Source organism: Ceratotherium simum, chromosome 20 (genome assembly GCF_057802395.1).
Source record: "Ceratotherium simum simum isolate JZ-2026a chromosome 20, ASM5780239v1, whole genome shotgun sequence".
NCBI classification, from domain to species: domain Eukaryota; kingdom Metazoa; phylum Chordata; class Mammalia; order Perissodactyla; family Rhinocerotidae; genus Ceratotherium; species Ceratotherium simum.
The window spans coordinates 5,919,221-5,930,832 of NC_141919.1; the positions used below are offsets into that span (position 1 = coordinate 5,919,221).

Here is an 11,612-nt window from a genome sequence, read left to right on the forward strand (position 1 = left end):
CCTCGCCACCACCTTGCTCCCACGTGGGACACTGGCACATCTCCTGGCATTTTTGCTTGAATTGCCAGGAAGAGCTGAGAGCCTTAAAGCCAGCTCCTATAATCACTGCCTGAATGCCCAGGGTTTACAGAAGTATCTGGCAAAGATGAAACACAGAACTCTTCAGGAGAGGCCCTCTATCAGCAGATCCGGGGTTATACAAGGCCTCCGGTTTCCCTGGGGCACAGGTACTTAAAGGTACTGAGTCCTCCCCAAGGGCCAGAATGACACCTGAGTGCACCTGTGACCCCGCCCAAAACAGGGAGCAGGTCCCAGCTGCCCCCACTTTTCCCATAAGTGGGGTGGCCATCCCAGAGGTGGAAAACAGGGAGAAAAGTGTACCACCGAGAATGGGCATGCAGAGTGTGAGGGGCGTCAACCAGCCCCCACTCGGCTCCAAGCCTCTGCCCTGGCCAGAAGGCACCTGTCGGGGGAGGCGGCAACGTTTCTCTGCACAAAAGTGACTTCTGCTCCAGAGCTGCATATCCCACTGCTGCAGTCACACTTTTTAAATGTGTCCATCCAGAAGGGATACTTCTCCCAAATTTACACACAGAGGCCAGCAAGGGCCCTGCTCTCTGAGGTCCTCCCCAAACCCTGGAGATGCCTCCCTCTGTCCTCCCTGCAGGTCTGGGGAGCACTTCCCGTACTCCTCAGTACGGGAGCACTGCCTGTCCCTGGAGGACTACACAGGGTGGGGGGGCCACTCCTCGCCCTTTGCAGACCCAGGACAAGGACCTGGAGGGAAAATGCCCCGACTCGACAGTCCTGACCTGGAGAAGGGTTCACAGGGCACAGGCCCTCCTGCTGATTGACATGTCACCACCAGGTGAGCCCAGCAGGGGTTAACGACCCCCCTCCTAGGGCTTAAATACCAGGAACTGAACCCAGGAGAGCCTCAGTGAGCCATCCCCAGCCCCAGCCGCAGGCGGTCATGGTGGGACTTGCACTCAAGTACTCTACGTCCACACCTTCCATCCACTGCTCCACAAACGGAGTTTCCTGGTGTTGGGAGGTGTCCCAAGAAGGGCTGTGCCAGCCGCCTTTCAGACGTGGGGTGGGTTGTAGTGGGGACAGAGGTGGAGGCTTCTGGCCTCAGTCCCCATTTCCACCAGATCCCCCATGTTCTGTTCACGGTACCTCTCACGTCCATCTGCCATTCTTTCTCTACCTTCACCGCCACCATCAAAGTACCAACATCTTTTGCCTGGAAAACTGCAGCGGCCTCTTCAGAAGTAAAAATATATATAAATAATTACATGTCTTCTGTGTACCTCACAGTCACTATGAAGGTGAATGAAATTATATGTGTGAAAATACTGTCAGAGAGGGGGACGGTCCCCCTTCTACCCTTCTTGTGTTCTTATGGCTGGACTAATAATAAAACTGACACAAGACCAGATTAATAGGAGAAAAACCAGTTTAATACATACATATTGGAGATCATAGAAAAATGATGTTAGGAGAGTGAACAAGGAGGCAGTATACATATCTTTTACACAAAGAAACAATAAATTTTTGAGGAATGACAGGACAAAGAGCTCAGGTTTGAGGTACACAATTAGTGAGGAACTTAAGCAGAGTTTAGGCTTTAGGTAGTAACTTAGCAAGGTTTGTCTACATAGGCTTCTCGGCCCTGAACTCCCCAGCTCTGGTGACAAGCATGCAGGGAGAGCGCCTTTCACATGGGAGGTTTATTTCCTGCTTTCAGGGAACAGAGACGGGGATCAGAATGCCCTTTTTGCTTCTCAAGTAACTTTCATTCAAAAGAATCAACATGCCATTGTGGGATATTGTGGGGAGGCCTGCCCTGGGCCCCAGCAATATCTATGCCATTGCCTGGCACATTCTAGGTGCTCAAAAAATGTTCTTTCAACATAAAAGGGAAATAATATCAAGGATTTGTTAAGTTGCAATAGTAAAAAATGCAATACAAATTTTAAGAAGGAAAACTGCAGCAGTCTCCCAACCTGTCTATCCTCATGCACTCTGACCTCCTTCTAGTTCATTCCCCACACAGTGGCCAGACCATATTTTCCAAAGCACAAATCTGATCATGTCCAACCTTGATAATCAAGAGAAGTGGATTCACTGCAACAGAGACACCCCCACCCTTCCATGAACAGGCTGCAGGTCCAGTGGCCCCCTTCCCTTTAGGAATGGTGTGAGGCCTTTTCCCTAAATGGTCCCATATCCAGCCACTTGTTAGAATATTCTAGCTGCATGATGCATATAAAACTAACTAAATCCATCCTCTACACTGTTACTGCATCTCTGCCTCTGAACACAGGCTCAGAGAGCTGGGGCTTCACTGAGCTCACAGAATGAGCTGTGTGAGCTGCTTTGTGCCTGCTTGCTAATCAATGTGTGTTTAACCTGTGTCTGTGTGCAGCACACTCTGATCTCATTCCATCTGATGTTACCACTTCTACCTACTGGTGGCTACCATGATCTGCAATAAAGAATCCAGACCCTGCACAGGACCACACGAAACGTCACATTTCCATCATGAGAGGAAAGACGTGGGCAGGGCCAGGAGAAGGTAGAGGGCTCCCAAGAAAACCCTGCTGCTCACAAACCTCCAATTCCCGGAGAGAAGTTCTACCTGGGAAGAAGGATCCAAGATTTCAAGTTTCCATGACTCCAGGAAACATCAAAAGTGTCTTACCCACACTTCTTGAACTCTTAAAATTTCTTCTGGGAGAATACTATGAAAAACTATCTGCCAAAAATTGGACAATCTAGAAGAAATGAATAAATTCTTAGACTCATACAACCTCCCAAAACTGAATCAAGAAGAAATAGAGAATCTGAATAGACCAATCATAAGAAAAGAGGTTGAAACAGTAATCAAAAACCTCCCGGAAAATAAAAGTCCAGGACCAGATGGCTTCTCTGGAGAATTTTACCAAACATTCAAAGAAGATTTAATACCTATCTTTCTCAAACTGTTCCAAAAAATAGAGGAAGACGGAACACTTCCTAACACATTCTATGATGCCAACATCACCCTGATACCAAAGCCAGACAAGGACAATACAAAGAAGGAAAACTACAGGCCAATATCGCTGATGAACATAGATGTAAAAATCCTCAACAAAATATTGGCAAACTGAATACAGGAATACATTAGAAAGATCACACACCATGACCAAGTGGGATTTATACCAGGGACACCGGGATGGTTCAACATCTGCAAATCAATCAATGTGATACACCACATAAACAAAACAAGGAATAAAAACCACATGATCATCTCGAAAGATGCCTAGAAGGCATTTGACATGATCCAGCATCCATTTATGATAAAAACTCTCAATAAAATGGGTATAGAAGGAAGGTACCACAACATAATAAAGGCCATATATGACAAACCCACAGCCAACATCATACTCAATGGGAAAAAACTGAAAGCCATCTTTCTGAGAATAAGAACAAGACAAGGATGCCCACTCTCACCGCTCTTATTCAGCATAGTACTGGAGGTTTTGGCCAGAGCAGTTAGGCAAGAAAAAGGAATAAACGGAATCCAAATAGGCAACAAAGAATTGAAACTCTGCAAATGACATGATTTTATATTTAGAAAACCCTAAAGAATCCATTGGAAAGCTCTTAGAAATAATCAACAACTACAGCAAAGTTGCAGGGTACAAAATCAACTTACAAAAATCAGTTGCATTTCTATATGCTAATAACGAACTAACAGAAAGAGGCTCAAGAAGACAATTCCATTTACAATCACAACAAAAAGAATAAAGTAACTAGGAATAAATTTAACCAAGGAGGTGAAAGACCTACACAATGAAAACTATAAGACATTACTGAAAGAAAATGATGATGACATAAAGAAATGGAAAAATATCCCATGCACATGGATCGGAAGAATAAACATAGTTAAAACGTCTACACTACCTAAAGCAATCTACAGATTCAATGCAATCCCAATCAGAATCCCAATGACATTCTTCACCTAAATAGAACAAAGAATACTAAGATTCACATGGGTCAACAAAAGACCCCGGAATAGCTAAAGCAATCCTGAGAAAAAAGAACAAAGCTGGAGGCATCACAATCCCTGACTTCAAAATATACTACAAAGCTATAGTAATCAAAACAGCATGGTACTGGTACAAAAAGAGACACACAGATCAATGGAACAGAATTGAAGGCCCAGAAATAAAACCACACATATATGGACAGCTAATCTTCAACAAAGGAGCTAAGAACATACAATAGAGAAAGGAAAGTCTCTTCAGTAAATGGTGCTGGGAAAACTGGACAGCCACATGCAAAAGAATGAAAGTAGACCTCTATCATTTGCCATACACAAAAAATTAACCCAAAATGGATCAAAGACCTGAAGGTGAGACCTGAAAGCATAAAACTCCTGGAAGAAAATATAAGCAGTACACTCTTTGATATCAGTCATAAAGGGACCTTTTCAAATTCCATGTCTATTTGGACAAAGGAAACAAAAGAAAAAATAAACAAGTGGGACTTCATCAGATTAAAGAGCTTCTACAAGGCAAGTGAAAACAGGATCAAAATGAAAAGACAACCTACCAGCTGGGAGAAAATATTTGCAAATCATATATCTGACAAGGGATTAATCTGCATAATGTATAAAGAACTCACACAACTGAACAACAAAAAAAACAAACAATCCAATCAAAAAATGGACAGAAGATATGAACAGACACTTCTCCAAAGAAGATATATAGAAGGCCAATAGACACATGAAAAGATGTTCAACATCACTGATCATCAGGGAAATGCAAATCAAAACCACACTAAGATATCACCTTACACCCGTTAGAATGGCTATAATCACCAAGACAAAAAATAACAAATGTTGGAGAAGCTGTGGAGAAACGGGAACCCTAATTCACTGCTGGTGGGAATGTAAACTGGCACAGCCTCTATGGAAAACAGTATGGAGATTTCTCAAAAAATTAAAAATAGAAATACATTACGATCCAGCTATCCCACTACTGGGTATCTACCCAACGAACCTGAAATCAACAATCCAAAGAGGCTTATGCACCCCTATGTTCATCACAGCATTAGTCGCTATAGCCAAGACGTGGAAACAACTGAAATGTCCCTCGACTGATGAATGGATAAAGAAAATGTGGTATATATATACAATGGAATACTACTCAGCCATAAAAAAGACAAAATCATCCCATTTGCAACAACATGGATAGACCTGGAGGGTATTATGTTGTGAAATAAGTGAAATAAGCCAGAGAGAGAAAGACAAACACCACATGATTTCACTCATAAGTGGAAGATAAACTAACACATAGACAGAGAGAACTGTTTGGTGGTTACTAGGGGGAAGAGAGTTAGGGGGTGGGCACAATGGGAGAGGGTATGCATTATACAGTGACTGACAAAAAATATGTACAACTGGAATCTCACAATGTTATAAACTATTATGACATCAATTAAAAAATCATTTTATGCTCAAAAAAATATATGCCAATATCATTTGTCTGTTTAATCTCTTAAATTTGAAATTAAAATCACCTCAAAATAAAAAAAAAAGACTGAGAGCAGGAGGTGGGCCAGGCTGTGCAGGGCCGGGAGTGCCAGGCTCAGAAAGGCGGCTCCAGTCAGCGGATAGAACTTGGGTGGCCATGAGGAGACAGAAGGAATGGGGGGGGGGGGGTCTGGTGGCCTAGTGGTTAAGAGTGTGTGCTCCGCTTTGACGGCCCAGAGTTTGCAGGTTCAGATCCCAGGCACGGACCTATGAACCGCTAGTCAAGCCATGCTGTGGCAGTGTCCAATATAAAGTAGAGGAAGATGGGCACAGAGGTTAGCCCAGGCCCAATCTTCCTCAGCAAAAGAAAAAAAAAGAAGAGGAGAACTGGCAATAGATGTTAGCTCAGGACTAATCTTCCTCAAAAAAAAAAAAAGAAAGAAAGAATGAGGGGTGGGTGGTAAGAGACATTTTAAAAACAAGGCCATTAGGTTTGAAGGCTGATTCCATCTGAAAACATGAGAGGCTCAAAGCCCTCACACAAAACTGGGAGGATGCGAGCACACAGAATTGAAGTGTCACTTTAGAGGGCCTGCAGGGAGCGGCTAAAAGCACTGGCCTACTGGCTGTGTGACTGTGGGCCTGTTGCTTACCTACTCTGAGCCTCTGTTTCCTCCTCAGTAAAATGGAAATTATAATAATCCCCACTGTGATGATTAATTTTATGTGTCAACATGACTGGGCACAGGGTGCTAGGACATGTGGTCAAACATTATTCTAGATGTTTCTGCTGGGGTGCTTTTGGATGAGGTTAACATATTAATTTTAGGAAGAGTAAATAGATTGCCCTCCCTAATGTGGGTGGGTCTCATCCAATCAGTGGAAGGCCTGAATAGAACAAAAAGGCTGACCCTCTACGAGTAAAAAAAAATCCTCCAGGAGACCACCTCTGGACTTCACCTGCCCCATCAGATACCCTGATAGCCTCCCGGGTCTCAAGCCTGGCGGTCTACACTGCAGATCTGGCTTGTCAGCCTCCATAATCACGTAAGCCAATTCCTTATGGGAAATGGAGAACTGCCATCCCACTTGTGCCGCCCCTGCCTCTACTGCTGCCACTGCTGGGGACCAAGGTGAGCTGCCCCTACCTCCTAAGCTTCCTTGCACAGCTATTGCCAAAAACCTGGGCACCTTGGAAAAGAACACTGAGTGTCAAGTGGAACAAGATCTTGGAGGATAAAAAGGGGGTCATGGCAGACTGCAGTGCCACTCAGCCTGCCCCTTCCTCCTCCCAACCTGCCTCAGAGACTGCAGACTCCCTGCCCCTGGACACTCAAACTTTACAGGCCCCTGCTACTCTCATTGACTCAGTAGACCTGTCTGCCAGACGCTCAATCCTGTTTGTCCCTCCACCTTCCCCGACACCAAATACTGATCAGGAAACAAGATACACAGTCCCGAACTCTCCTCCTCCTGCTGTTCCTGCTGATTCTCTTCCTCCTTTTATTTAAATTTTATTTTTGAGGAAAATTAGCCCTGAGCTAACATCTGTCGCCAATCCTCTTCTTTTTTGCTGAGGAAGACTGGCCCTGGGCTAACATCCATGCCCATCTTCCTCTACTTTATATATGGGACACCACCATAGCATGGCTTGACAAGCAGTGTGCAGGTCTATGCCCAGGATCTGAACTGGCAAACCCCTGTCTGCCAGAGCAGAGTGCCGGAACTTAATAGCTATGCCACCGGGTCGGCCTTGTCTTCCTCCTTTTAGACCTAGTCCTGTTTTGGGAATTCCACTCAATGAGAATGGAGGCCCTTTTCATGCAGTGAGAGCTACAGCATCTCCTATTTCTGGCCTCCCCACACCTCCTAGCACCTCTACCTTCTCCTTCCAGCTGGCTTCCAGATAAAAAGAACACCTGACACCCATGTGTGTAGATTCTCCCCCTTTTTTTCTCTTACCCATCCCTCTTCCAGTCCCTTCCACCTGGAACCCTGTGTTCACCAGCCACCCATCCCTTCTGTGGAGTCCCTTCCACCATCACAGCCACGGCACCTGCAGGTCTGACCTCCCAGCCCACTTTAGAGCCTGGTGTCATTGACATGGACACGACTCCCCCTTCCCAGGCTGGAATTTTCAGGTCTCCCCAGGCTCCAGTGTGAGATCTCTCCCGTTTTCCCAAGTTCATTGCACTGTGGAGCAGGGGCGCCCCGCAAGGTACCAGGCTCCACCAGCCCACCTTCATTGATGGTCCCCGTCCCCACCCCAATTATTAACTATCCCTTTGGCTGCCAAACCGCCTCTCAGCCCACATGTGGGACCCCCGATGGGCAGCAGCAGACAGCCTCTCTCCCCAGTGCTCCTGTTCTCACCGGCCCACCCCTCGTGGCTCCTGCAGTCCCCTAGGCTCCAGCAGGCAGCACCTCTGCAAACTCCAAGCCTGCCTTTAACACTGATGCCATGGATCCCACGCCTCCTTCCCAGACTGTCATCTTCCAGTCTCCCCGTCTCCAGGGAGAACCACTTCCCATTTTACATGGGGCTTCCTGGTTCTCAGAACACGCCACCCAGTGGCAGCATTGCCTCTGCTCCCGTCTCCACCTGTTTACCTGCATAGTCAGCAGATGGACTGCAATTTCCAACCTCCTTTTTGACCCAGGAATCTCCTCTCAGCCCACATTTGGGGCCTGTGATGGGCAGCAGCCTAACAACTCTTTCCTGGTGGGAAAACTGGCAGCACCAGCACAGGCTGTAGGCCCAACCTCTCCTGCAGCCCGGCCACCCAGAGGGAGCATAACGCAACCAGGTTTAGCAGGTTGGACATCGCCAGGTTCTGCATTTGGCACCACTGTCAACACCCAGCTGACTTTTCATGACATCCAGGTGTTCTCCCCATTGGCACATCTACTACTACCGGCTTTGGAGTTGCCACCAGGATGCCCGGCACAAGGGACAGTAGCTCGCTGTTTGCCAACAACTCTGGGCCCACTTGTTTCTCTGGGACCTGCAGCCCCTACAGATGGTGGGAGCTTTGGGGTCAGTGTGTCCACCCCAAGCTTTACTCTCTCACAGGCATCCAGTGCGCTCAACATAGGGCAGGACTGAGGGAGCACCCAGCACTACTTCTGGTCCTCCTCTTGGTCAGATAACCTGGAACTCATCTGGCCATAGCATGCCTGCTGCAGTAGGAGGGGCAAGCACCATGCCTGTGTTTGGGGACACTTCTGGTTCCACATTAAATCTGAGCACCTGGGGCCCACTTGTCAGAATCCAGGTACGATGAAAGATAAAATATCATTCCCATGATTGGAGGGCCTGGTATTCCCTCCCCCCCTTTTTTTTTTTGGTGAGGAAGATTGTCCCTGAGCTAACATCCCTGCCAATCTTCTTCTACTTTTTGTATGTGGGATGCAGCCACAGCATGGCTTGATGAGCAGTGTGTAGGTCCGCACCTGAGATCGGAACCTGTGAACACTGGGCCACTGAAGCGGACCATGTGAAATTAACCACTATGCCACTGGGCTGGCCCCAAGTATTCCCACTTTTTATCAGTGAACCTGGGGCTCACCTGGCCAAAACACAGGTGGTACAGTCTGAGGGAATAACATCTCACCTGTGATGGGAGGCCTGTGTGTCACCATCTGCCATCAGAACACTTGAAGCCAATCTATCCAGAGCATGGGTGGTGGGATGGGGGACAGCACCATACCTGCTGTGACTGGATACACTTATGCTCTCCCATTCATGCAGATCCCCTGAGGCCCCCTGGGTAAAGCACAGGTGGGGTGATGGGGGACAGCACCATACATTTTAGAGAGAAACCTCTGCTCTCAGTCAACACTTCCCCCTATACCCCCCAGTCAGGGTACCCCTCTGTGTTTGGAGAAGATTAGGGTCAGAGGAATGAAACAGTTCTACCTTTACTTTAAATATTTTTCAGTGCCAGGTGGGGAGAGCAAGTTACGCTTTGTATGACTAATATTTTAGTACTGTGATGCAGCACTTAAATCCACATTTTACAATTACATGGACGACCACACAGATTAGCAAAATAGACAGCCCTAATTTTAGTGTCCCCTCCCTAATGGACCTTAAACTTTTGGGAATTCAGAAGAAGCAGCCAGTAAACCAGTCAAGGTTAGTGTCTAGACCCTCAGGTGAAATCTGATGTGGCCAAGTAGCCTGCTGTCTAATAGTCCAACAAGTAAGGTTAGAATCTGGGAGTCATTCATTACTTATCTTAGGAGACCGTCTTCTGATAGCAACTTGCAGTCTGTCAAGGGTTCATTTGTCCATTCTGAGAAGTCAGTGTCTAGAGTATGAAGCCAGCCAGGTTTGGACGATCCTGGTTGTGATGTTCTTCTACAGCAGGGTTTCCATTCCTTCTGGCATTTCTCTTATGGTCCCATCCAGTGGGGATGAAGTCGATCTTCTGGGTGCTTGTGCTTCCAGGATTTTAATAGGATCCAGTCTCTATGACAAAGATGCTGCAGAGGAATATCTGACAGTGTCTAGCTCCTCAATTTGAATTTCCTCTGGGTCTTTGGATCATCTCTAGAACACAGGAAGAGTCTCCCAAAGTTAGGCCTATACTGTGTATGCAAGTAACCAGTATTTAATAGGAAGCCTTTCTAGAGAAACAAAAAAGAAATCAAACCTTTTGAGTGGCTTATATGGCAAGAGGCATGAAGATTGTCTAAACATGGGCTATCATGGTGATCTCTCTTAACTTTATATCAAGTTGTCCAGCTTCGGTTTTCAGGGCTTCAGTTAAAAAGAGTGGGTTCAATTCTCAATGTTTCCAAATGAAAAGGGTGGAAAAAATTGAAAATGTTAGTCTGGAGATCTGTACCAGTTATTTGAGGAAACTAGAAGAATTCAGGATCCAATCCATTCTACAGATAGAAAACAGAAACCTTACAGACAATTAACAGAACTAGAATTTAATATCCACAAAGGTGTACTATAGTTACTATTGAAACATAATTTTTCTCTCTAAACTCTCCCTCATTTTTAGAAAAGATAGCCAAATTAGACTCATCAGTTTGCAAAATAAGTCTAGTTTTAATAAACTTTGCCCAATTATTTGCATGTGTACAAGAATAGCAATTGATCATATAAACTCTTTTAAATCTGCTTTGTTGGAAATTTTTATAAGGAATCTCAGATTGAAATTTAAATGCCTCTTAAGGCCAGGAAAGCCAAGCCAAGGACTTATCATCAGACTCTGCCTGCAATGCCTACAGATTTGGGTGAATTCCTCTCTTCTCAACATCCCCAAAATATCCTGAGATTCTTACACCTGCTAGGGAAGTGACCTTCATTACTCACCTGGTAGCGTGCTGGGAACTCTGTAAGCAAGGTACCAGGCTAATATTTCTAAGTGGCTTTATCTGTTCCATAAAGTTAATCCTTGTTCCTTAAAGCTGTTTAGTCATTAATGAGTCTATGCATGCTTCTTTCATAAATGTCATTTCAGTAAAAGCGTTGGTAATGTAACCAATGTTTCCAATTGTGTCCTGCTATAAGAAGAACAGATTCTTATTGAACTTATGCAAATAACTATATAGCCATGAAAATAAGAATCCTCACTCATCAAGAGTTTCCAAACTCTAGAGAGATCAGGTAAGGAGAAAAAGATAAATGTTTTAATTTTGCTTATAAATTGATATAAGTCATAGTTTCTTAAAAGAAAAGAGTAAAATATTTCCTTAAATCTGGAAAAACAAAACATTCAAAAAATCAGTACTATTTCAAAAGTCATGAAAATTATAATCATTCTCATCAATTCATTTAGTCCCATGTAATCAGTTTTTGATCTTGATATTCTGTTAGCAGTTTTATGACACCGTCAGTTTCTCTGTGCGAGTTCTGTAATTTCTTACACAGCTCAGTTTCATAGTCTGAAAGTTTATCAGAAATCTGTATTCTAGAGCAAATGTCAGTGTCCTTTCCCTGAATCTCTCTGAATATGAAACACATCTGCAAAAACGTCAGAGTAAAACAATGACTGTCTATAAAGGACAAAACACAAAAAATGGCAATTGACAAAGACACATAGCTATTTCTGTGACATACAACACTTTG

The 11,612-nt window shown here is 44.9% G+C and overlaps 1 pseudogene; it reads left to right on the forward strand.

Annotated features, from left to right (window-relative positions):
- Positions 1-973: 973 nt before the first annotated feature.
- LOC147914334 (nuclear pore-associated protein 1-like) lies at positions 974-8,808 on the forward strand (annotated as a pseudogene).
- The last annotated feature ends 2,804 nt before the right edge of the window (positions 8,809-11,612 follow it).